At 40.6% G+C, this 22,805-nt stretch overlaps 1 protein-coding gene across 5 annotated transcripts in view; it reads right to left on the bottom strand.

The window, feature by feature from the left end:
* IL1R1 (interleukin 1 receptor type 1) overlaps nucleotides 1–22,805 on the bottom strand; it is a 128,908-nt gene that overhangs the window by 77,420 nt on the left and 28,683 nt on the right. For 4 of the 5 annotated variants that reach the window (XM_030310345.2, XM_030310342.2, XM_030310340.2 and 1 more), the window contains exons 2-3: nucleotides 1,388–1,649; nucleotides 1,145–1,242 (exon numbers count right to left, since the gene is read on the bottom strand). The gene's annotated coding sequence lies outside the window, so the exon portion shown is untranslated. The remainder of the gene's footprint in view (nucleotides 1–1,144; nucleotides 1,243–1,387; nucleotides 1,650–22,805) is intronic. The other variant, XM_030310344.2, reaches the window with a different exon arrangement.

Consider the following 22,805-nt stretch of genomic DNA (forward strand, 5'->3'; position numbering starts at 1 on the left):
AGCCCGACGCGGGGCTCGAACTCACGGACCGCGAGATCGTGACCTGGCTGAAGTCGGACGCTTAACCGACTGCGCCACCCAGGCGCCCCGCAAGGGCACATTTTAGAAGTGAATCCCAGCCATTCCTCAACCATGCCTGGCAAGGTTTTCTCCTAAGTAAGCAAGCAGGCATGTGCCCAGAAGGGGTTGAGGGATAGAAGACTAACCCCTGCATGTGGCCTTGAGAAAGGCCCTAAGTATCTCTTGAAGTTCATCACCAGGATCAGGAAGGTTTAAATCACCTCAAGAAGCACTCCCTGCTCTTTCTAGGCAGCATTATCTCCCTCCTGTCCCCAGAAGATTCACACGTTTCCAGCAAGCACAGATCCTTCCTTGGCCTCCAGCACATTTGGTGGTCTCCAGCCACCCATGAGTGGGTCGCCTGATTCACAAACCAGCTGGTCATCAGCTGCACCTTCTGAAAACATCCTTCCTCACCACAGCACCTACTAGCAGTTTGCTTAAGAGCAAAGAGTCGTGAATTGAATTGAATTGAATTGAATTGAATTGAATTGAATTGAACGGTAAACCTCATTTTGCTCTCCTTCTGGGGTTCTCATTTCTCTTTAATCTTCCAGATTCTATCCCATTTTCTTATCCTTTCCCACAACAATGCTACTGCTAGGATTATGGAAGTCAAGGGCGTCCAATAAAGAAATACCAGGGGATGTTTCTAATCTCCTCTGAGAGTACAAGGTCTTCCTTACAGCTGTGGGTGTAACATTCGTAAGGCCTCTGAAAAAAAATGGTTGCACTTTTAAGATTACATTTTAAGCCCTTACTGGAGGAAGCTCCTGCAAGTGTTGCTAATACAATACATTATAACATTAAATGCAACCAATGGATGTCTGTTAATAGTAATGCAAGGCCTTCAGTCAAACATTGGCCCAGGTTGTGCCCCTCTAAAACTGACAAAACTTAATGGAAAGTGATAAAATAAGTCTTAATTCTAACATCAACAACAATGTTTTTTAAAGCTTCTCATTTATAATACCCATCCCTTAAACCTCACAATTTACCCAAAGTCATGCAACTATTTATGGTTTATAAGTAGCATATATTTCCCATATCACTCATCGTTAATCTTCCAGAGAGTAAAACATACCTTATCATAGGTGACCTCTTCATATGACTCACAGACACATCTCTAGGTCAAATATGGCTACAACAGAGCCATATAGCTCCAAGAAATCCTTAAAAATCCTGTTTTCAACAAACAGCATAACATTATCAGTTTTATCAAATTCCATGTGTTCCTCCTAAATACTTTCTCAATGTATAAGTAAGCAAAAAGAAAAAGAGGAAAAAATACGGGAACAAAAACCAGAAGTGCAATTAATCATCTTACCATGTCCTTTCTTCATCGTAGGGACATTTGGGGATGGCTGGCCTCACAGGAGGTGGTGACTCCAAGGGTAAGCCCACAGGGCTTCTTCCCCCAAATAAGTCAGCTGAGTCGCAGTTGGTTATTAAAAACAAAAATGCATTTTGATGTCAGCCCTGGATAGACTTGCTAATTCCTCTTTTCTCTCTCCGAAGAGCTTTGGATCTGGTTCGTGCAGCACCAGAGGGTACCTCACATCTTGTCGGCCGACCCAGTGGTACTGAGGCTAAAAGAAAGGACAAATATTCTGAGTGATGTGTGTGTCAGAGCCTACAGGGGCTTTAATCCTCGGCAGTGACACATTTGGGGAGCTACGAACAGGAAACTCAGAGCTGGGCAGACTGCCAGAATCATTCCGAAAACGTGCCAAACCCTTACGAAATACCCACACACTTTATTTCACATTCACCTCGAACACTTCACAAGCCTGTGTCTCTGTCCTCATGTGACTTTGCGTTAGACCTAGACAAGCCTTGCCCGCATGTCCAGCCTACCACAGGTCCCGTCATCCCCCGAGTCAAGACGGGGACTGGGGTGTCCTACCCTCTCCCTTGGTTGCTGTCCTCCCAATCCTTCTTAGAACAATATCCACAAACGTGAGCCTGAAGGACCTTTCATTCAGTTCTCTTTATCTTTCAGCCCCAGCGTCTCTTTGTGCCTCTGCCACATGCCCTGGGAACACTGCCAGCCTCTCTCTTCAGCGTCCTAGAGGTGGGAGGCCCACTGATCACCCTCCGGCACAGGGTGTCTGGATGCTGGGACAGTGGCAGGCAGGGAGGGTGAGGGGAGATGAGGGCTGTGTGTAGCCAGAATCTCTGCCTTCCTCCAGAAGCGGTGGGGTCTATCCAGGAGAGATGGTGCTGTCTGTCCGGTTGCCTCTTTCCTCCCTCTCTCCTTTGACCCCCTTCTACACCCGGCATTCATGTTCTCAACATGACATAGGGTCCAGCTTTTCACAGTGCTGCTCACGTATCTGCAGCAAAGGGGCGCCTGGGTGGCTCAGCTGGTTGAGCGTCTGACTCTCGGTTTTGGCTCCAGTCATGATCTCACAGTTTCATGAGTTCCAGCCCTGTGTTGGGCTCTGTGCTGCCAGCACCGGGCCTGCTTGGGAGTCTCTCTCTCCCTCTCTCTCTGCCCCTCCCCCCTCAAGATAAACAAACAAACAAATAAATAAACTTGAAAAATAAAATCTGCGGCATAGCCAAACCTCTCCTTCTGGCCATCAGGTGGCCTCAACACGTCTTTCTGCCTCATTCCCACTGCCCTTCACAAGAACCCCTCGTGCCCATCTGGATGGCCACCCACTGACTCGAGAAGACACTGTTCAAACCTTGGCTTGCCCATGCTGGGCAGCCACCGCCCTACCACCATCTCTTATCTTTGCGAATGTGACGACACCCACATGCACGTTTCCAACCCTCCTCATTGCCCCACCCCCAGACTTCTGATCTTTACCACCATTCACTCAAGCATACCCCCCCGCCACTGCATCCTGGGGTGATTCTTCTTGCTCTGAACCTGTGTCTTGCCTCCATGACTAACAACAGACAGCAAGAGTAGCCACTTATTAGGTTTCAGGCACTTTTCTAGGAAATTTAACATTTTTAGACCCGTGTTACAGATGAGGAGACTGAGGTGTAGAAAAAGCAAATCCCTTCCCCCAGATCCCTTCCCCAGGCAGGGTAGAGCCCAGATTGAGGCCATCTGGCATTGTTCTTCAAGTCTTACCTGGAATCAGTGCTATTTGGGGGTGGGGGTGGGGGAATATATGTACTCAGGGACAATGCAATTTCCTCACACTATTGGTATCCTTTCCAGAAGGTGTCCCAGAATGCCTTCCCATTCTAGGTAATTACCAAATAACCACAATTAATTGGTAGATTAATGAAATTTAAATGAGATACCAAATGTTTTGCTTTAGCCATGGGCAGGAATTTCAACAACATTAAAAATAGGTAGAATGGTCTTGAGGTTTAAGGCTCCTGCAATAGTTTCGCTGACATTTCTAACCTATCTATAATGTGAGTGTTCAGGTCTAGGCCACCTGGTAAATCAACAGACTGCTTAAGACATAATCCCAGTGAAACAGCTGAGAAGTCCCTCAAAGGTCTGAATGAACTTTCTACCCTTTCTCCAACGAGGAGTAGCCATGAGCCTTGAGGGGCTAACTCCATCCCTAACTCTAGGGTTGGCCCCACTGGTCTGAGCCAACCAGGGTCATTCTACTATTCCTTCCAAAGAGATTGCAGGATGGGCATAACGGCAAAGCCAAGTGCCACACAGCATCCTCCTGGCCATAGCAAGCACTTAGGGGTGGTCCAGTCAGAGCAAGTCTTAGGGCTTCTACCTGACAATGGTAGGAAGCACCCACTTAGGGCTGCTATGTGAACCTTTCTTAAGACAAAGAGAGAAACAAGCTTGAGAATGAAGCCCACACACAAGGGAGGGGTTTCCAGAGAACTACAGAGAAAGTGCTAGAAACTCATTCAACCCATATTATCTCTGGAATGTTCAGTGATGAGAGACATCTACTTTTTGGCATTGCCATATCAGTTGAATCGGGTTTTCAAACTATACTGACTAATGCAGACTCCCAGAGCAGAGATGAGTGGTGGCTGGGGAACCAGAAGGAGGGGCATCTCAGGGGAAAGAGTCTGACCCCAGTTCCTCTGCACAAGCAGCTTGCCATCTTTCTTCCTCCAGTTCCTCCCTGTTCCTCATCTCCTCCCCTCCTCCCCTCCCCTCCTCTCCTTCCTTCTCCTTGGCCTCCTTCTTCCCCCTCTTTCGTTTCCTCTGTTTCTTCCTTCTCCTCCCACTCTTTCCTCCCATAAAGAAAAGGAAAACATCATCAGAGAGATTCCGAGTGGTAAGAAGAGGCCGATAAGGAGAGAGGAGACGACAGTCAGCAGTGGCTTGCAACTTCAGATGAACACCAACTCATAAGCTCTCAGACTTGGCTCTTATGCTCTTTGAAGCATACCAGCAGCTTCCAGGGCTGCTAGCCAGGAGCGATTGATGCTGGAGGATGAACAATATTTCATTCCAGAGATGCTTCTGTCCTTCTACTGGGTGCAAGACCCTCTTCTAAGCATTTTGGAAGAAGAAAAAAAAAAAAGGCCTGGAAGACCCAGCCTTGGCCTCAAGAAGCTTACCCTCCAGTAGATAGGCAAGCTGCAGATGCAACAATGGGCTTAGCCCACCATTAGTATTTGCCTCCCAAAACAGGAGTTTGTGACCTCAATTTTTCCCTCCTTGTTTAGCTTATCATCTTATCTAAGCCTCTAGTGGAGGAAAGAGATTTCATTTCAAGGATTTTTCTGGTCCTCTTTTCCATTCCAGAGAATTGTCTCTCCCTTCCCCTTTCCTGCTTCTCAACAAGGAGAAAAAAATGTCAGGAATCTAGAGTGTTTAGTTAACATGTGTGAACACACACACACACATACACACACTTCTGCGTGGGATTTCTCAGTTGCTTAGTCCCTCCACAGAGTTCAGGGGAAACAAATAGTCATAGCTGGCAACAAAAATGCAATACCAGAAGTTAATGGAAAATCTCCAAACTCTAGGGTTCTTTATAAATGCTGGAGCACAGAACCTACTGAGTCAAGCCCAGAGCTTTTACTATTCAAACTATAGAAAACATCATTATGACACAGTTTTATCAGTAACATGGTCTTTGTAGAACCCCAGAACATTCTGTATTTACGCATAAGCGGTCAGAAACAACTCATGTATTTTCCCAGAATATTTTTATGGAAAAGTTTACACATTCAGAATTGACTTGCATTTAACAATATCTTTAATGTGTTTGTGATTCGTGTGTTTCCTACATATCACAACTGATGAGAAAGGAGAATATGAAGAAGCACATACAATATATGTGTCCATGACCACGTGTGTGTGTGCAAGTGTGTGTGCCTGTGTGCAAGCATGGACATACCTAGAATCGAACCTTGGCTGCCTGCCCTATGCTATGAGTCCTTAAGAAAGAGTAAACCTCTGTTTTACTAGGTCCAGCAATTTTGCAATTAAACAAACACTGACCGGAAACCCCAGGAGACCTGAGTATGGCTTTGGGGAAATCACTTCACCGCTCTGGACCTCAGTTTCTACATATGAAAAAAAAAATGCAGGATAGTCTAAATCCTTGTTATATAAAGCGTGGCCATAGGCCGAGAGCATCACCAGAGAGCATGTCAGAAATACAGAATCTCAGGTCCTATCCCAGAACTACTGAATCAGAATCTATATTTGAATAAAATTGCCCAGGTGACTTGTGTGCACATTTAGGTTTGAGGAGCACTGGTCTACATGATCTCTGAAGTACCTTCTAGTGACACATTCTGTTAGTTTAACCTTTGTTCCTTTAAACTGGAAAATTAACACACTATGCCAAATGCCCTCCTTGTAACCTTTGTGGTTAAGCCCTGGGAGAATCTGGCTCGATATTTGCCTACTGATTTCACTCCTGTCCCAGGCAATGACAAATAAACAAATCGGATTGTCTCCATGACCCTTCCAGACCACTAAGCCACACGGGGTCTTCCAGCTTCCCTACCAAACCTCTTAATACTTCATACCTCCAGAGAGCTCTTTCATCCTTCACAGGGTTGGAGGGATTTTGCAAGTACAGATTAGTGAGCAGGAAAGACTTTAGATAATTATTACAGAGCTAGCCTTTTAGCACTTAATGAAACCATGATCACTAAGAGAAAACATGAATTGACTAAGGACAAGCCAAGTCTGGTGAAGCTCATTCAATGTTTGATGGCATTATAGATGGGAAGATTACACAGAATACTTCAGACTCAATGAATCAAGAGTTCACGAAAGCATTTACAAACTTCTTTCTTGTGAGCAAAATGAATAATACAATTAGTAGACCTGGAAATCTTCATAAACACCCATACTCCATGACGAATGCGTCAATCTGAAGGGTGGTCTCCACCAGAAAACCTCAGGTGCCATACCTGCTCCCTACCAGGAAACTGACAGCCAGGATGGGGATATACATGGTCATGGGTGACCTTCCAGTTGTGATGAGTCAAGAGTGGAGGAGTGTGGGGGGAGGAGTACTGAAAGGAATACATTTCCCCCCACAAGAGCAAATTCAAGGTTAGAATGAAAAACTTGAATCTGAAACCAAAAAAATTATCAAGGGAGCATTGCCAAAAAGATCCAGAGAGTGTAGAGATGGATCCTGGTAATACTTCCAGAGGCCATGAATGAAGGAGAGGAGAGGGCCACAAAGCCAAGTTAGAGGCTAGAGATGGAGCTGGTAGGCCCAGTGCAAGTTCCTGAAGCCTAAGGGCAAGGCTGGCATGCTTACACAATGGGGGGAGTTTAAATAGACTGCAAATTCACTGAGTAAGCAATCAGGATCCCAAAAACCCCATTAGGAGGGAGCCATAGACCCCAACTAATAAAACAAAATTTAACAGAGACAAATGTGAAACCCTATTCTTTCTTCCCAAACCTAATTTTGTAAGTATAGGATAGGGCAAAGAGAAAGCAGAAGCATTGGTGGAAAACAAAACCAAACAAATGTAGGGGTTCTTGATTGACTAAGACATCCTCGATGAATCCTAAGCGTGATCAGAGACTGCATGCTTAGCTTCCCTGGTAGAAAAATGACTTCTAGTAAAAGTGAGGGTGGTCATTCTCATCAATCTCCAGAACAGTGTTTCCTAAACATTTTCCCATCATGGCACTCAGAGGAAATGATAACAAGGGCTTTCCTGGCCAGAGAAGATGAGCCAGGCTCTCCTGTTGACCCATAAACCAAGGGGATTGATATCTGCACACCTGGAAGCCACCAGGTATCCTACTCCATAGATGGAGCTAGGACAATGGAATAGAAAGTTCTAGAGGCCGATTGAAGAGAGACCTTTGTAACAATAGAGCTCCCAGCAATGAAATGGGCCAAATCCAAAGGTGATATGTTTGACAGATCCCTGAAGTATTCAAACAAAGGCCACTTGGGATGGACATGAACATCTAACAGGAATCCCTTCCACCATCTCTTATTGGCCCTCTGATTTTTCATGAAGTTTGTGGGGTTTTTTTTTTTTTTGTTGTTGTTCATTTGTTTTGTTTTGTTTTACCCTCATGGCAAATCACTGTGCTAGGCAGGCGCATTTTCTTATCATTCACAAATTGAAATAGGAAACTAGAGCTAGTATGAGAAAATCCACAAATAGAATTTAGATCTACCAACTTTAACTCCTTTCCTCGTTTTCCCTATCACAGTGACTAGCTGTACATTTCTGTAAACTTTGGGTGTGGGTTTCAGTTCTTCCAGTGAATAAGGAATTCAGTGTCTTTTATAAGGTAAGATGATATATTGTTTGTGCCCATTATATTTCAAGTTCTAAGTGAGTCCCAGCCCAATAAATGTGTCCGATTGACTGTGCCATTAAACTTTAGATGAAACTATTCTGTCTTCAGTTGTTCTTTGACAAAAGTTAATACTATTACTAAATCTGTGGGAAGGTTCAAAGGTTTTGAGTAGTACAGACTTTTTAAATGGTTTTCTTATTTAAAAAGATATAACCACAATATAGAAGATAGGGAAAATAAAGTTTAAAAAGTCCTTCATGATCTTGCCATCCATTTCCTAATTATTGTCAGCATTTGGAATACTTCCATCTATTCCTTTTTTTCTATGCCCATATATGTTTGTAATCTCTCTCCTTTTTTTTTTTTTTTTTAAGTAACCTCTACACCCAACGTAGGCTTGAACTCACGACCTTGAGAACAAGAGTCACATGTTCTACTGACTGAACCAGCCAGGAACCCCTCTTTGTAATCTCTTTTGATTTAACATTTCATTGCAAGCAGTTTTTTGTGCTATGAAATGGCTTTCATAATTATCATTTTTAGTACTAAATTATCACATAATGCATATCACCTCCTATTCTGACACATTTCCCCTTCTTTGAAGTCTTAGTTCCCTTTATGGCTTTTGTTTTGCATTTAGAAATTAAACAGATTTTTTTTACACACTACATTTTAAAAGTCTGGATGGATGGACATCTTCATGTCATTTGAAAAGGACAGGATTGCCCATGATACAGAGTTCTTTTCCTCTTCATATGTTTTCTGTATGTTGTAGATATCTTACCAAGCAAGGAACCTCACCAAGATTTCTAATAGAAACCTTAAAAATCTATAAGATATGACATCAAAGGCTCAGTCATTACAAATTGAACACATGTGCTCCTGCCCCTTCTGTAGCTGATGCTCAAGAGGATCACAAACACGATCACATTCAGTACAAGGAAATCAACAGATCATGTGTCAGCTTGATTTGCTTAACATCAAGAGCCATTATGAAGTGCCTTGGGAGGGGTGTGTGTGTGTGCCTGGAAAATATCGCTTTCCATGTTTATTATTCCTATCTCCTCATAGATGAAGATTTTATGAGCAAAGACACATTAATTATGTGGTTTCAGTCATAGAAATCACAAAAACAGAAGTATACAAATGTACCTATTGGTTAACAAAATGCTGTGAAACTATACTCAGTTCTTGACTCAATTTCAAACCCTGTTCTTTGTAACAAGCAGTTCTCCTTAAAAACTCAGTTCAATTTCATTACTTCATCTCCAATTCCCTCAAGGTGGAGGAATCCTAATTAATCATGTTCCCTAAAGTTATTGTAAGTAATTCTTCCTTTAGAGGGGTTATTTCTACTTCCTCTCAAACTTCCTCTCTAAGAAATCTGAGTGCTTTTTGTCTAAAGGGATAATTCTTAACAAGATATTCTCATGATAACCGCTGTGAATGTATGGGGTAAAATGATGCATAAGAGAGAGGTTCAGCCAAATTCAGATGCCATGATTCATTTACTTCTCAGGCCTCTCCTCAGGACTTGAGCTCATTGTTCTGTGGCCAGTCTCTACAGAACAGCTCAGCTCTACCTGTTACCAGCTCTGTAACCCTGAGCAAGTTTCGTAACCTCTCTGTGCCTTGGTTTTTCATCTATAAAATGGCAACAACATTTATATGTACTTCATTGTGTTATGGAGAATTTTAAGGGAGATCATATATATAAAGCACTTAGAATGGTGCCCAGGATATACATTTTTTTTCTTTTTAAAAAAATAACGTACCACATAAATACAATTAAAATAAAATTTTCCTTTGGGGGCACTTGACTCAGTGAAGAGTCTCCTTCTCTAAGCGCTTCTTCTGTACTCTGAATCCTCTTCTTCCTCCTAACTTCTAGCTACCAAGACTCCCCAAGGATCACAGCTGCCAAGTGAGTCTCTTCACCTACCTCCTTGTGTCAACCCTTACCTTCTGGGAGGAGAGCTTAACATAGTACTTCGAGCCCAGGCTGCTGTTCTAGTTCAGGACGAATACCAGTCTCTGGGCACTTCCCCTTGTGGTCGCTCAACACTCAACCGTTGCAAACTATGTCAAGTGCTGCGCCAGCCTGAGAATACAGCTCGGAAAGGACTGCTCTCAGGAACCCTGCCAGTAGGATGTGAGCCCAAAGTTGTATCCTGCGGGTGTGAGAGATGTTTGGACGGCATTAGCAGGAGGTTGGCGGGATCCACATAAGATCAGCTTGGCTCACCAAGCCCCTCCTGCCAGTTCCCCTACAACTTGACCCCACACCCAGACTTGCCCTTCCAACTCTCTTCCCTAGACACGACTACCACCTCCCCTTTAGCTAACCTTGTCCCATTCCCCCATCCATCCAGTTACTAGAATCCCTTTACTTTCATTTTTTCTTTACATTTGATTCTTTAACTAGCCAGTAAGCTTGATTTTATCTTAAAAACCTTTCTTCTAGAAGGGTGGGGAAAATATTAGACTATTTGTTCAGTCATCATTAACATTTTATGACACAAGGTTGAAATGGTACACGTATATAAAATTATATATAATATATAATATAAATTGCATATACATGTATATATGTGCATATATATATAATTATTTGTGTAGTTATTGGTTTATATGAAAAATCAATGACTAGGGATTTCCATCGGATGGACTCAAGAAACCCTCTGATAATAAACTGAGGATAAACATTTAAACCACACAGGATAAAGAGTGAGAGTAAAAACACTTCACACATAAAAGTAGAACTTAGAGGGGCTCCTGGGTGGCTCAGTCAGTTAAGAGTCCAACTTCAACTCAAGTCATGATCTCAGGACTCAGTGGGTTCCAGCCCATGTCCCGGTCTGTGCTGACAGCTCAGAGCCTGTAACCTGCTGCAAATTCTGTCTCCCTCTCTCTGCCCTTCCCCCACTCATGCTCTGTCTCTCTGTCTCAAAACTAAAATAAAAACATTTTTAAAAAATTAAAAAGTAGAACTTAGAAACCGTTAAAAGCTTTCAGAAGGAGGTTCCTGGGTGGCTCAGTTGGTTAAGTGTCCCACCTTGGCTGAGGTCATGATCTCACCATTCCTGAGTTCAAGCTTGCATCGGGCTCCCTGCTGTCAGCACAGAGCCTGTTTCAGACCCTCTGTCCCCCTTTCTCTCTATCCCTCCCCCTCCCCCTTCAAAAATAAACATTACCAAAAAAAAAAGCTTTCAGAAATACAAACTATAAAAAAAAAAAAAAATTCACCAGAGGCAAATAGCATAGAAAAATGGTTATCTCAGCCTTATCTCCAGTTGAGGACTGATAAAGAAGTCTCCCATGATAATATGTGGCTCCTGGCACGCCTTTCAATGAGTTTGGAACTCAATTTTACACAAGTCTGTATGTTCAGAAAAGCCATAAGCCAACTTAAAGTACACCTAAGGCCCCTGGCCAAGGGAATGTAAATACTCCCTGGAGGAATGTACTCTCAAAATGAGCCTCAAGCTTTTTTTGCAGATAGATTTTAAGCAAACATGACTTCACAATGAAAAATAAAACACACACACACACACACACACACACACACACACACACAAGGATATAAACTACTAAATATTCACATAAAAATCCAAGAGAACCAGCCTGGTTAGAAAAAAACAAAAAACAAAAAACTATTAGGTGTCTCGATCAGATGTGGGGTGGGGGGGAGGTCACAAATGTGGGGCACTCCAACCAGGTGGAGGCTGGTAACCTAGGCAGGGAAAGAATTCACCCAAGGCAGGGCAGGGAGTATGGGGACTTATCGAATTTTCCCTGTTTTGGTAATCCTACGAACTGTGCCTGGTTGTAACTGGTCAGTGAGAGCCTATGGCTATTTCATGGTAAGTTGCTCAATGAGCCTGTTTGCATTCAGCTCAGTAGGGCTCTTACACCTTGCTCGGGTTTCCATTCCTCAAGCTTGTTGCCTAAAAGTGGCCTCTACAAACACCTCTTGAAATATTAAACGATCAAACATAGGATATAAAGCAAATATGTATACATTTTAAAATTTTGAGGGGCGCCTGGGTGGCGCAGTCGGTTAAGCGTCCGACTTCAGCCAGGTCACGATCTCGCGGTCCGTGAGTTCGAGCCCCGCGTCAGGCTCTGGGCTGATGGCTCGGAGCCTGGAGCCTGCTTCAGATTCTGTGTCTCCCTCTCTCTCTGCCCCTCCCCCGTTCATGCTCTCTCTCTGTCCCAAAATAAATAAAAAACGTTGAAAAAAAATTTTTTTAATTTTGAAAAGGAATCAAGAAACATAGTAAGAAACAAAAAATATACAAAACATTCAGGCAAAAATTTTTTAAGATTTTTTTTTTTTTTAGTGTGTACTTATTTTTGAGACAGAGACAGAGTGTGAGCAGGGGAGGGGCAGAGAGAGAGGGAGACACAGAATCTGAAGCAGGCTCCAGGCTCTGAGCTGTCAGCACAGAGCCCGACACAGGGCTCGAACTCACGGACCATGAAATCATTACCTGAGCCAAAGTCAGACGCTCAACCAACTGAGCCACCCAGGCGCCCCAGGCAGATATTTTTAAAAATACATATGTACTATACTACTAATTAAAATTGAGCATACAATTAAGCCATAAGTTTAGAACAAATTTCAAGCCATTGATATACATACAGACCCTATTTTTTTACTACAGTGCAATTAAGTTACAAAGAAAAACTAAGACACATATATATTTGGAAATGTAAACATACATGTCTGCTTAACTTACGATAATAACAGAAATTAGAAAACACTTAAAATTAAATAATACTTTTTAAAACCTATGTTTCAAAGCTAAAAGTATATGGCTATGGAGGGGACATTTTTACCCTTAAGTGTGTATATTGGAAAAGAGGCTAAAAATTAATGAGTTCAGTGCTTTCCTTAAGAAATTAGGAAAAGAAGACAGAAAATTCAAGGACTTCTACAAGCAGACATCAAAACTTATTATAAAGCCATAGCAATTAAAGTATTGGTCTGAGAATATACAAACAGACCAGGAACACAATAAAGAGCTCAGAAAGAGGGTCATATTGAGAAAATTAATGTCCATTAAATACATATGTAATCCCTAAATTTCACAGGCTCCCTTGCAGTATGGCCAGAACTAAGTAAATAGTTCTGGATAAATTGCTGCAAGCGGAATTGACCTGTTTCACTTAATGAACCAAGGCAGTTATGAGCAAATATGAAACTACACTGAAGTGGTGAGCACAGTTTAATGTAAAGAATTATTGAATCACTATGTTGTACACCTGAAACTAATATAACATTGTATGTCAGCTAAATACTTCAATTTAAAAAAGAAAGAAAATAGGAGCAAGCGTGAGTTCCCCATCATCCTCTTTCTCCCATATGTGAAGCTGGAAAGAAAGAGTTCCAAGATTGTAGGATGGCAGAAAGGTAGCAGCCTAGATGGAGCTGCCATTAAAAGACAGCCACTGGGGTGCCTGGGTGGCTCAGTTGGTTGAGCGTCCGACTTTGGCTCAGGTCATGATCTCGCAGTTCATGTGTTCGAGCCCCACATCTGGCTCTGTGCTGACAGCTCGGAGCTTGGAGCCTGCTTCAGATTCGGTGTCTCCCTCTCTCTCTGCCCCTCCCCCCACTTGCACTCTGTCTCCCTCTCTTTCTCAAAAATAAATAAACACTAAAAAATTTTTTTTAAATAAGTTCATTCATTGTTGGTTTTTTTTTTTAAAGAAGAGCCAATTACCAATACCTGACTTACAAGTGAGAAATGAACTTTCATTGTGCTAAGTCAGTGAGATTTCAGGCTTTGTCACTGCATTGTATTGTTTCCTATCCTGACAAATATTTGTGGAAGGTTAGTACATGACAGAGGTGACAATGCAGACAGTTCAATAAAACATTCCGGGACAAGCGGTAAAACACATGCAGAGAAAATGGAACTAGCTTCTGATCTCGTACTATCCTAAAAGAAAGTCTTTCAGCTGGATCTAAGATTGATGATGAAAGGCAAAAATCTTCATTTATTTTTTACAATAAAATATGAAAATATATACTTATTCTAAAATAAAAGAATTTCAGAGTAGTAAAAAAAAAACTTTGAGAGGACTCAATGTCTTTAAAAATATATGAAGATTGGGGAGCCTGAGTGGCGCAGTCGGTTAAGCGTCCGACTTCAGCCAGGTCACGATCTCGCGGTCCGGGAGTTCGAGCCCCGCGTCAGGCTCTGGGCTGATGGCTCGGAGCCTGGAGCCTGTTTCCGATTCTGTGTCTCCCTCTCTCTCTGCCCCTCCCCCGTTCATGCTCTGTCTCTCTCTGTCCCAAAAATAAATAAACGTTGAAAAAAAAATTATAAAAATATATGAAGATTGATAAATTTACCTATGTTGTAATGAAGAACTTCCCATCACCAAAAGACATCATAAAAAAATAAAGGATAAGCCAAAAGTGGGAGATATTTGCAATGCAAATGACCTATAGAGAATTAGGATCCAAAACATACAAAGAATTCCTAGAATCAGTACAGAGGGAGAAACAGACAAATGTTAAAATGCACAAAAAAGATAAAATAGACATTTCATACAAGGGGAAACTCAAAGACGAATAAAGTCAATGAAAAGATGCCTCAGTTAAAAATCCAGGAAAATTAGAAACACAATGAAATACTACTCTACATTTGCTAGATGGAGACACAAAAAATTTAAGTCTAAGAAACCAAATGTGGACAATAAATAGTAATTGTATTTGATGTGCTATAAATCATTACAACCACTTGGGAAACAATTTGAACATATACTTACCCTCAGATTCAGTTTATGCTTTGTCTAGAGCATATCGTGAAATATATACTGTATGAGATGAGTACCAAAATGCTCATAGAAACATTTTTTATAACAGCAAAAAACAATGAAATCCCCAAAATCCAGTGGTAAAATAATGGATAAATTAATTACAGTATTAATTATAATATATTTACACCATTCAATACTATACAGCTGTGAAAACTAAGTTTAGCTACATGTATTGACATGATTATAGCTTAATTTTTTTTAACATTTATTTATTTTTGAGACAGAGAGAGACAGAGTATGAATGGGGGAGGGTCAGAGAGAGAGGGAGACACAGAATCTGAAGCAGGCTCCAGGCTCTGAGCTGTCAGCACAGAGCCCGACGTGGAGCTCGAACTCACGGACTGTGAGATCATGACCTGAGCCCAAGTCGGACACTCAACCGACTGAGCCACCCAGGGGCCCCGACATGGTTATAGCTTAAAAACAAAATGCTAAATTAAAAAAAGAAGCAAGTCACAGAAGAATAAGGCAATATTTTTTTACAATATAAAAAAACAAAATAATATATTTTTCCCTTTATTTTTAAAATATATTTAATTTCAAGTTAGTTAACATACAGTGTAATGTTGGTTTCAGGAGTAGAACCCAGTGATTCATCATTTACATATGACTCAGTGCTCACCCCAACAATTGCTCTCCTTAATACCCATCACACATTTAGCCCATCCCCCTCCAACTCCCCTCCAGCAACCCTGTTTGTTCTCTGTATTTAAGAGTCTCTTGTGGTTTGTCTCCCTCTCTGTTTTTATCTTACTTTCCTTCCCTTCCCTATGTTCTTCTGTTTTGCTTATTAAATTCCACATATGAATGAAGTCATATGGTATTTGTCACTCTTTAACTTATTTTACTTAGCATAATACACTCCAGTTCCATACTAGAGTTCCACATTGTTGCAAATAGCAAAATTTCATTCTCTTTGATCACAGAGTAATATTCCATTGTATATGTATATACCACAAATATTACATATACACATATTATATGTGTATACCACACACAATACCGTATTCTTTATCGATTCATCAGTTGATGGACATTTGGGCTCTTTCCATAATTTAGCTATTGTTGACAGCACTGCGATACATATTGGGGTGCATGTGCCCCTTCAAATTAGCATTTTTTGTATCCTTTGGATAAATACCTGGTAGCGTAATTGCTGGGTTGTAGGGTAGTTCTATTTTTAATTTTTTGAGGAAACTCCATTCTGTTTACCAGAGTGGCTGCACCAGTTTTCATTCCCACCAGCAATGCAAAAAGATTCCCCTTTCTCTGCAGAAACACGACAGGGATGTCCACTCTCACCACTGCTGTTCAACATCGTGCCAGAAGTCCAAACCTCAGCAATCAGAACAACAAAAGAAATAAAAGGCATCCAAATCGGCAAAGAAGAAGTCAAACTTTTCACTCTTCACAGATGAAATGATACTGTACATGGAAAAACCCAAAAGACTCCACCAAAAAACTGCTAGAACTGATATGTGAATTCAGCAAAGTCACAGGATATAAAATCAACATACAGAAATCAGTTGCATTTCTATACACCAATAATGAAGCAACAGAAAGAGAAATCAAGGAATCGATCCCATTCAAAATTGCACCAAAACCATAAGATACCTAGGAATAAATCTAACCAAAAAGGTGAAAGATCTGCATGCTGAAAACTATAGAAAGCTTATAAAAGAAATTGAAGAAGGCACAAAGAAATGGGAAAATATTCCATGCTCATGGATTAGAAGAACAAATATTGTTAAAATGTCTATACTGCCCAAGGTAATCTACACATTCAATGCAATCCCTCTCAAAATAACATCAGCATTCTTCACAGAGCTAGAAAAAACAATCCTAAAATTTGTATGGAACCAGAAAAGACCCCAAATAGCCAAAGTAATGTTGAAAAAGAAAACCAAAACTGGAGGCATCACAATCCCAGACTGTAGCCCCTACTACAAAGCTGTAATCATCAAGACGGTATGGTACTGGCACAAAAACAGACACATAAATCAATGGAATAGAGTAGAGAACCCAGAAATAGACCCACAAATATAAGGCCAGCTAATCTTTAACAAAGCAGGAAAGAGTATCCAGTGGAAACAAAGGCAGTCTTTCCCAACTGGTGCTGGGGAAACCGGACAGCAACATGCGGAAGAATGAACCTGGACCACTTTCTTACACCAAACACAAAAATAAATTCAAAATGAATGAAAGACCTAAATGTGAGACAGAAAACCATCAAAATCATAGAGGAGAACACAGGCAGCAACCTCTTTGATCTCAGCTGCAGCAACTTCTTACTAAACCTATCTCCAGAGGCAAGGAAAATGAAAACAAAAATAAACTATTGGGACCACATCAAGATAAAAAGCTCTGCACAGCAAAGGGAACAATCATCAAAACTAAAAGGCAACTGATGGAATGGGAGAAGATATTTACAAATGATATATCAGATAAAGGGTTAGTATACAAAATCTATAAGGAATTTATCAAACTCGACATCCAAACAACAAATAATCCAGTGAAGAAATTGGCAGAAGATACAAATAGACACTTTTCCAAAAAAGACATCCAGATGGCTAACAGACGCATGCAAAGATGTCAACATCACTCATCAGAGAAATACAAATCAAAACCACAATGAGATACCACCTCACACCTGTCAGAATGGCTAAAATTAACTCAGGAAACAATAGATGTTGGCAAATATATTGTTTTGATACGCAAACATAAATGCTAAAATTATAGAAATGCTAAATTCAAGAGAGTGATTCCATCTAGGGGGAAGTGGGAAAGGGCAAGGGCACACAGAAAACCTTAAGGATACTGATAATGTTCTATTTCTCAGATTACTTGGTGGGTTTGTGAGGACAGGTTTTTTGATTTAAGGCCTATAAATTACATCTATCCCCTTGTAAACTCTGAGTGTTTTATAATTTAAAAATAATCAATGCCCTTCTCTTGTCTTCTTGCTTTTAAAGAAAAAGAAAACAATGTTGTAGTGAAAACTTCATCAGATAAAACGGAATTTATAAACAAGGAGAATTTTTCTTCCTAATAGATACATTGCTGTCCATTCCCACATTCTTTATCATCTCTGCAACCTCTTTTTACCATGACAGAAACTGTATTTTCCCCCATTTTTACTACCAAAAGAAAATGGCATCATCACTGCTTGCCACGCAGGAATTGTATGTATGTGACTCTCGGAGGAAATGTCGGTTCACGATTTGGCAATAAGAAAGGACACTATAGTGGAGCAGGCGGGGAAATCCAAGGTTAAACTCTTGGGAAATGCTGTGAAGTGGACATTTGTTGGGTTTTGACATATGTATAAAGCTGTGAAATCATCACTACAATCAAGATCATGAATGTATCCATCACCCCTAAAATTTTCTAAAACCCCTTTGTAAATTCATCACTCTTGCCCCTCCCCAGGCTGCTGCTGATCTGACTTTCTGCTTTTATTGATTAGTTGGCATTTCCTAGAATTTTATATGAATTGAATCATACAGTATAGGCTCTTTTTGCCTGTCTCTCTTCACTCTGCATAATTATTTTAAGATTCACCTATATTGTAGTATGTATCAATAGTTGGTTCATTTTTATTGCTGCATAGTATTCCATTATATAGATACACCACTGCTTTCATTCATTTAATTATTGGTGGACATTTGGGTGGTTTCTGGTTTGGGGCCCTTACAGGTAAAACTGCTATGAAATTTTTGTACAAGTCTTTGTGGGCTTTCATTTTCTTGGGTAAATACTTTGGAATGAAATGTCTGAATCAGATAGTAGGTACATTTTGAAATTTGGGAGAAACTATCAAATTGTTTCCCAAAGTGGTTGTACCATTTCACATGCTCACCAGTGGTGTTCGGTGTATTAAGTATCCTCAATATGGCTAGTATTTTTCATTTTAGCCATTCTAACAGATATTTCCCTGAGAACTAATGATGTTGAGCATCTTTTCAGGTGCTTTTTTTCCAGCCACATATCTTCTCTGATGGAGCATCTGTTGAGATCTCTTGCCTATTTTTAAATTGGGTTATTTGTTTTCTTACTATTGCATCTTGAGGGTTCTTTATATATTCTAGATACAAGTCCTTTCTCAGGTATAAGATTTGCAAATTTTTTCTCTTGAATGCCTTTAAAAGAAAATGTTTAATTATGGTAACAGCCAACTTATCAATTTTTTCTTTTACAGATTGTGCTTCAGTCATAAATATCTTTGCCTAACCCAAGATCACCGATGTTGTCTCGTGTTTTCTTCTAGAAGTTTTATCATTTTAGGTTTTATATTCAGTCCTATAATCCATTTTGAGATCATTTTTGTAGTGGTGTCAAGTGTGAATCAATGTTTCTTTGTTTTTTGGCATTTGGGCTTTCATTTCACATAAGGGTGTCCGATCATTCCAGCACCAATTGTTGACAAAACGATCCTGTCTCCAATGCTTTTTTAAGCTTTGTTGAAAATTAGTTGCCCATATGTGTGGACTCTCTTTTCTGTTCCATTGGTCTATTTGTCAGTCTTATATAATATCATACTGTCTTGATTATTGTAGCTTCATGATAAATCTTAAAAATGGGTAGTTCATGATATGGGCTCTGGTGTGGGGAGAGAAGGTGACGTTCAAAGGTTAAGCTCTTAGGAAATGGCTGCCTTTGTTCCTCTTCCTAACTTGTGTGTGTGTGTGTGTGTGTGTGTGTGTGTGTACACATGCCTGTGTATCAGGATATCAGAGAACTGACTGCTTTTTCAGTGCTAAATAAAAATTTCTCCTAGGAAGTTTCCTTCTATATATATCCACTCCTAGGCTTTATTACCTGTTTCTAAAAAATCAATCAAGTTTAAAAACTGTCACCTTCAGCACTCTGTTAAGTATAAATGCAGCATCTCCTCACATATATATACTGACCTGCTTTCATGTGGCCTAGGTTCTTATCTCTGAATATAGTAATGCATGCAGCCATTTCCTAGATTCAATATCCGGCAACAATGAGTGTTCAAAAGTTTGGTAAGAATGGGTTAATAGCTTCTCTGGGGTAATCATGTAGCAAACCTGGAGACCTAGTTGACCCATTGCTCTAACCATAGAGTGTGGATTCTCTTACATAAGGGTTTTTGTTTGTTTACAAATGAAATACCTGATAGAGTGTTAGTATCCAAAATATATAACGAATTTACAAAACTCAATACCCAAAAACCAAATAATCCAGTTAAAAAAATGGGCAGAAGACATGAGTAGATCTTTTTCCAAAGAAGACATACAGATGGCCAACAGATACATGAAAAGATGTTCAACATCTTAATCACTCATCATCAGGGAAATCAAATCTACAATGACATGTCACCTCACACCAGTCACAATGCCTAAAATCAACACAAGAAACAACAGGTGTTGGCAAGGAAGTGGAGAAAAAGGAACTCTCTTACACCGTTGGTGGGAATGCAAACTGGTACAGCCACTCTGGAAAACGGTCTAGAGGTTCCTCAAAAAGTTAAAAATAGAACTACCCTATGATCCAGCAATTGCACTACTAGGTATTTGCCCAAAGGATACAAAAATACTAATTCAAAGGGATGCTCCAATGTTAATAGGAGCATTATCAACAATAGCCAAATTATGGAAAGAGCCCAAATGTCCATCGACTGATGAATGGACAAAGAAGATGTGGGAGATATATATATATACACACACATACATATATATATGTGTATACATATAAATATACATATATATGTATATATGTATATGTATACATATATACATATATATAATGGAATATTACTCAGCCATCAAAAAGAAAGAAATCTTGCCATTTGCAATGACATGGAGCTAGAGAATATTATGCTAAGCCAAATAAGTTAGAGAAAGACAAATGCCATATGATTTCACTCATATGTGGAACTTAAGAAACAAAACAAACAAGCAAAGCGAATAAGACAGGAAAACCAAGAAACAGGTTCTTAACTATAGAGAACAAACTGATAGTTGCCAGGGGGAGGTGGGTGGGGAATAGATTAAATAGGTGGTGGGGATGAAGGAGGGCATTTGTGATGAGCACCAGGTGTTGTAAGGAAGTGTTGAATCACTAAATTTGACACCCAAAACTAATATTACACTGTTTGTTAACTAACTGGAATTTAAACAAAAACTTTGGAAGAAAAAGAAAAAGGAGGGGGTTTGTTTGTTTGCTTGCTTTATTCTGTTATTTTGTGGTTTGGTTTTTGCACAAGGGTTTTTACAGAGTTTTGCTAGCTTTCTCAAAAAAAATGAGTTAGATTAGGGGCAATTTCTTGTCCTTTAAAATAGCTGCTCTCTTTTTTTTTCTCATTTGGTGTTCAACTCATTCTTCCTTTCCCTGAGCACCATTAACCACCACCTACCTCAAGCAGTTGGGGCCATAGAAGCCTAAATCCTCATACCGGTTCCATGTTGCATTACTGGAATCACAAACAAGTCCTTCACACTGAATATTATTTTCTCATGTAAATGCTGGAAACCAATTACTATTCAGCCTCTCATTCCAAAAGCTCTCCTAAGATGTATCACAGAGAGACATCTACAGATGTACCTTTGGTTTAGGGGTAAAGTTATCTCCCTTTCTGGACTCTGAGTTTTCTAAGTGCATGTTAGCAAAATTTTTACTTGATCCTAATACATTCATATTAACAAGATATTCTACTCTTTTTAAGTTTATTTATTTATTTTTAGAGAGAGAGAAAGAGCGCATGCATGAGTGAGGGAGAGGAAGAGAAAGAGGGAGAGAGAGAATCCCAAGGAGGCTCTGCATTGTTAGCACAGAGCCCAATGCAGGGGCTCAAACTCATGAACTATGAGATCATGACCTGAGCCAAAATCAAGAGTCAGACACTTGGGGCGCCTGGGTGGCGCAGTCGGTTAAGCGTCCGACTTCAGCCAGGTCACGATCTCGCGGTCCGTGAGTTCGAGCCCCGCGTCGGGCTCTGGGCTGATGGCTCAGAGCCTGGAGCCTGTTTCCGATTCTGTGTCTCCCTCTCTCTCTGCCCCTCCCCCGTTCATGCTCTGTCTCTCTCTGTCCCAAAAATAAAATAAACGTTGAAAAAAAAAAAAAAAGTCAGACACTTAACCAACTAAGCCACCCAGGTGCCCCAATGATATACTCTACTCTTGACCTGCAAAAATCCTAGTCCTGGAACTAGAAAGTCGAAACACATTTTGCCTTGGACACCCCATTCCCTCAGGCATCAGTTTTGACTTCACCTTCCTCTTGCTTCTCTCCTATGTGCCCCATTACGCAGATAAACCTCAGATCTATTGATCGAGAGCTCCACTTCTAGAGGAACTAGCCTGCAAGTGTGCGTCTCTGTGCTCTGTTCTCCAAGTTCATATGTAGTGTGCAAAGTAGAATTTCCAATGTCATTGTTAGCACAAGCCAAAATGTTAATTAACTCATGAGTGAGGAAATAAACAAGGAAAACCAAAAAAAGTCGGTTTAGAGAACGCTGAGAAACATGGGGTTTATATAATCAGTTGGGAAATGAATGTGAAGATAACATTGTCAAGAACTGCTTCTGGGAAGGATGTGCTAGATAAAAGATACACTGGACCTTGCCACAGTAATTGGGCAAATATGGATATACTTAAGAGGCTGTATTTTCAAACACGTCAGAGAGCTGTGAAAGCAATAAGGAATCGGAAAAAAAAAAGTTTTCAGGGAATAGAGAACAATTAGAATATGAGCTTATGATTGCCAACCTTTGCTCGTTCTCTCTCTCTCTCTGTCTCTCTCTCTCTCTCGACATTTACCCATTCTATCTGCAAGCAGAGATTGAGCTTGGCCCAGGAAGAGGACCCTGCTGGGGCAAAAAACCAGCAAAGCTTTTAGTGACTGTGTGGAACAATTATGACAGTGTAGAAAAGAGGGATCTCAAACACATGACTAATCTGCAAAATGGGACGTTTGTAGAGGCCTGAGTAGGGCAGGTAGCTAGGCACAGGGTCTGAAAATTTTTCAAGTGCAGAGTGAAATCTACTGGAGTTTTGAAGTAATTACAAATCAAAACCTCCAAGAGCCTGCCTCAAACACATACCCTGTTTTCCCCTCCAGACATTCGCCAGAGTTTTCATCTATAGGGGACTGAACACTGGAGAGCGGGGCTGTGAATCTCTGGAGAGCATGTCTGCATCTCACAATTTTTCAGGACTAAGGAAACACAGACTCACAAGGCTCTTTA

This window comes from Lynx canadensis, chromosome A3, assembly GCF_007474595.2.
Source record: "Lynx canadensis isolate LIC74 chromosome A3, mLynCan4.pri.v2, whole genome shotgun sequence".
Taxonomy (NCBI): domain Eukaryota; kingdom Metazoa; phylum Chordata; class Mammalia; order Carnivora; family Felidae; genus Lynx; species Lynx canadensis.